We start from the raw sequence: 5,052 nt of genomic DNA, 5'->3' as shown, positions 1-5,052 counted from the left end.
AAAAATAATAATGGTATACCAATAAAACACAGACAATTCCTTTAGAATGAGACACTATGCATGGCAAGTACGTCAATCCTAAACGAAAGGCTAGCCTTGTGTGTAGCGCACAGTGTCTGAAGACGATTAATAACCTCCCAGAACAAAACAGTCTACTCTTGCGCGAAAGACGGTGTTAATGGAAGCGAGCTCTCATTCCCTACATTCTCACCCTACATCACCACCTCCCTCCTCCGTTTCTATTACTTTGCTCCGGAGGTAATGTGACTGTCAGCTGTTCCATGTCTTAAGAAGGGGAGCGAACGGGCTTCCTTTGGCAATGGCTTGCCTTGGCCCCTTGTGTTTTTCCTGTGGGTGCCAGTTTGGAACGTCGCTGGATGGCATTCTTTAGGAGTAGGCCTTCTTCACGACAGTCGTAATGCAACTTGGTGGAATCCGTGAGGGAACAGAGTTGGAATTTGTCGCCGCTCCAACTATATTGCTTGCTGATTGTACCTCTTGTTTGGCTGGAGGAAGAATGGGGCGATAAGAGGCACTGCAGGCATTGCTCCAAAAGCCCTAGAAGGTTGGGCGGGTACTTCTTTCCGATACACCTTGATCAAATGTCGCAGCTGTTACCTTCGATTCCACGGGCTGCAGCCTCTCCGCTAGAATCTGCTCCTTGCTCATTGGTCTTTACCACAATCAGAAATGGGCTTGGTGGTATACTCAGTCAGCCCAGGCACTTTCGAAGAGCTGACCATGTCATTTAGAAGTCGGTTTACCATATTGTTTACGTTTTTCCCATTTCGAATTGGCCTCATCACAAATACTGAATGCATCTTCATAGCTATCGATCTTAGCTAACAGACGCTCCTTCGAGGGAACTGTAGCGCAGTGCATGCTAGAGTGTAAACGAATGCACTCTTCTCAGCAAACAACTCTTCCACGACATCTGCGGGCAGAGGCCCATTCTCCCTGGCATAAGTCCTGAGGGTGCGCCACGCCACGAGACAGACGGGGCTCCGGCCAGGGACAAACGTTGAAGAAGTCTTTCCACCTTATTCCCATGCACACACCGCACCTGCAGTGCAAATTTCTCTCTGACTTGCTCTCGTCTGGCCACTACACTCTCTTTTTGGCTCTTTCTGGACTTCCTCAAGTGTGTGCGTAGAAACTTTGAGAGAGGAAAGGCTGCTGAGCTCTCCCCTTTGTCGAGATTGTCGCCTTTTACCTTCTCAGCATAACTTTTGTAAAACTCCTTTTTCTTATCTTCATCCTTAAGCAATGTGGCCACAAAGAAATCTCTAATAAGGTGTGCTGTTTTTCTTGAGTTTCCTGATGTGGCCCTGTTGCGCCCACAAATTCAACCAAAATCGCCGACCATCTTCGCAACTTCCGCCATCTCTATTCCTCTCTCTGCTTTAAGAACTAACATAAACATTGGCTTGAATGTAGATTCACACTTGACTGGACGTTGTTTATCTTCACGGTGCTTTTCCGTCATTAGTTGCCTGTGGTGTGTCCTCAGTCAGGATTCTGCCGTAGTCGACCATTACTTTCCTTTCATATACAGTGAAGCCGTGGCGATTATGCTCTCCTCTCGAGGCAAACATGACTCTGCCGTGGGACTGTTCTGGTGCTCATACAGTCTCCTCCCCCACAGGCAGGTAGCCAGAGCTGCTATATGTATATTGTACTCTATGATGATGAGGGTTCTTGAGAATGGGCGAAGGTAACACACATGGCGATAAGGGCGTGTTTGAACAAGAGGTTCCATTCAGCTTTGCAGCTTCTGGGCTAAACACTACTGAACTAAGTGGGTACAAGCATTGAAATTAGTATGATCCATCATCCTCTTGTACATTTCAGGGTTTGATGTCCTTGAATGACGTGCAGGGCGCCTGGTTCATTATTTCAAGCGTAGGACTCAAAGGGGCCACACTTGACTCCTGGGTGGGTTTATGGGATCCTGAGTATCACTCGTGGATATTGTAGAACCTGAAGGGATTTAAAAACCTTACCGAGTCTCTGGTTTGGCGAAAGAACACTGGGATGGCCACTCATGGTAAATTGTTTTGGGAACTCGTACTTATATTCCAGGCTCAAGCATCTGGAGAAGTTCTTTTTTCGTCTTGTAGGTCCGAGAAGATCGTTGAACTCATGGTTACGCGGCAGCACTCACTCCCTCTGGCGTCAACGTCTATATGGCCATCGCTCGGCTGTCCTTTATTGTCCTCATACACCTTTTTGAAATCTTGACAGAAGTCCTTTTCATAATCATGCTCCAGAGTGGCCTTTTCAGCTGCAGGGACCTGAATTAACTTATTTGCAGCAGTCACAGTAGTGCTGAGGATGTTTTTCTGCGTAATCTTCTTGGGCATCACTACTCTGTGTTTCTCAGTGGTCCAGGATTTCCTTGACTTTGTTCTTTTTTGTTATGAATTTCCACTCGACTGTCCCCCTTGGCATTTTACTCGTGCACCCTGCTGCCTACAGAGTTCCCCTTCACACCCATCTGCAGATTGGTAATAAAAGAGACGCTCCATGAGGGGTAAGGAGGTCCGAAGGCACGCGCTTCCCTCACGTTGTGAAACTGGACGGCTATGCTGTTCCACTGGCGGATAATCCCTTGCTCAAGATGTCAGAAAGGTATCTTTGGGGCGCTCTAGACCAGCTGACAACGCATACTTATTAAGAGAGACCTTGAGACTTTCCATTCCATGCTTTTCAGGATTCCGCTGAAAGAAGACCCCTCTAGAATATGGAAATTTTGGTTGTGGATCTTGTGCGGGCAGTTTCCAGCCCGGACCAGAAAGCTTTAAAACTTCCTTTCATTCAATGCTATCGCAGGTTCTTGCGTGATGGCAATTCCTGATTCTCTACTCTGAAGAGTGCTCGGCCCTGCTTGCTCGGCCCAGAATAGTGTCGGCAGATTGGTGCTGGCATTATGTATAAGACGGGACCCAGGATTGTTTGACGCTGTACTGAACGGGGAAACTTTTTCCAGCCCCCAGCAAATGACGTTTCGCAAATTTTTACTTTTTTCGGCTCCTCATCAGCGATATGACCGTCCTCTGGAGAGGTCGGACGACTGGTTGTGGTCTCCGTCAGTAATGATGATGAAACACTTTGAACATATTGTTTCTTTGCAGGTGTATACTTTGTCGACGATTGTCTGCAGGGAACCTGTCAAATCTGTCTGACCAGCTAGTGAAGAGTCTGACCGCTTCATCAGCGCAGTGCCATTCTCAGCAGTTCAAGGTAACTGCCGTGCGAAGACATAGAGGTCTGTGGCGCCCGCCCCTCCAGCTTGGTCGCGACGAAGGTGTTCCAGCCCGAGACAACGCCTTGGCAGTACGACATCATCGAATCAAGACACGTCGGCCATCGGAGGTTGTAGCTGTTGGCGGGGCCGAAGGGACCCGCCGTTCTGCTGAGGAGGGAGGAGTCGCCGCCCAGGAGCTCAGGGGCCCGGGCACGATAACCGGCATCTATCTGCAAGTCACGAAACGGGTCGCGATCCCCACTCGCCATTTTCCTTTCAGCTGCAAATGCATCGAAGTTATTAATGCATAATTTGTTGTGGCGAAGTTAGGGTCCTAATGCTAATTACTGGTCAGTGAGGATCATAATAAAAAAAGGAATGATGTGTCGAAATTATCATCCTAATACAAAAGTAGTAATGATAATGTTTATATCAGATTACACTTTTATTATTGCAATTTGGTGTGATAAACCTTTGTATTCTGGCAACCAAGAGAGAAACTGCAAGTATTGTTTACACCGGCAATATCATACTCTTCAGATTTAAACCCTAATGTACAAAGCATAAACTGTGACGAATGTTTAAGAAGTGGCAGTGGGCCATATAAAAATCTGCAAAACCTCAAATCATGTCCTTACTGCTTGCAACAAACCCAGCGAGCAACTGGATTACAGTAAGCTGAATACTTTACACATATACTAACTGGCCGCATTACCCCGGCCAAGGATAAATTTCCTCTGCAGTAAGGGGCACCCGCCTCTACATCACAGCGAGTACCGCGCCCTACAAAGACATGAGCTTTTAGGGGCTTCTTTTGCCGAGGGAGCCTCTCCCAGACCGGAAAGCTTCAGGGATTAATGGAAAGGCTACTCGTTCAAAACAAAAAAAAACGTTTTTTTCCAATGCTACGAAATGAAATATTTGATTTTTGGAATTCTAGCTTGTCTGTTACACGTGTCATCTTAAAACTTTCCCTGGATTGATTGATTGATTATTTAAAATTATCTGCCGCGTCATCGAAAGAACAACTAAGGGCGAAAAAAAAAAAAAAAAAAAAAAAAATTTACCTTGTTTAAATGGAAATATAAAATGTTTAAAACTTTAAACAAAATCTATCAATCGTTCTTAAATCAAAAATCAAAAGCCATAAAAGTATTAAATAATACTCTAAGTGTATAAAATTAATTCATAAACATTAATGCATAATTTAAATTTTATTAAAAATATTAGTCTCACTAAAAGAAACTATAAGAACCCTCTACGTAACAAGTCACAATCCCCTCCTTCCCCCAATACATTCTTCAGTGTATCTGGGGGAGGACAAGTCATACGTCTTTGGTCTGAGAATGTTTGCAGTCACTTTCCACTACTGTGCGATTGTTAAGAGCTCCTTGGCATCCACTCCAAAGTGCTTGATTTTTAGCAGTTAGCCATCATTCGGCCATGATTCCGTCTGGTGTGCCCCGATTCTTAGCCTTGGTTAAAATGCAAACTGATCCACTTTTCGATTGGGATGGATGCTGTCACCCAACCCTGCCAGGTCATCTCTAATCTCTTGCGCGTTTATTTTTTCTGGGAGAAATATGCCTCCATTTGTTCCCTTCCATTTACGCGAAGACAACTCCTGATGCTGGGGTTTTCAGTCGGGGTGTGGGAGAGGAAACACCGAGCATCACAGGCTGAGCGGGACCAGCTGCCATGGCCTTCTGATCGCTCGCTCATTCCCACTGGACAACCAACATTGGCGCTGGGGCACCCCAACAGAGACTTATCTTTTTTACATGTTGACATCAGTGGATCCAATC

The 5,052-nt window shown here is 45.8% G+C and overlaps 1 pseudogene; it reads right to left on the bottom strand.

The window, feature by feature from the left end:
• Positions 1–242: 242 nt before the first annotated feature.
• Positions 243–3,516, bottom strand: LOC119598348 (annotated as a pseudogene).
• Positions 3,517–5,052: the final 1,536 nt, after the last annotated feature.

The sequence above is a fragment of the Penaeus monodon genome, chromosome 41 (genome assembly GCF_015228065.2).
Source record: "Penaeus monodon isolate SGIC_2016 chromosome 41, NSTDA_Pmon_1, whole genome shotgun sequence".
Lineage (NCBI taxonomy): Eukaryota > Metazoa > Arthropoda > Malacostraca > Decapoda > Penaeidae > Penaeus > Penaeus monodon.
This window is presented reverse-complemented; position numbering and strand designations above follow the sequence as displayed.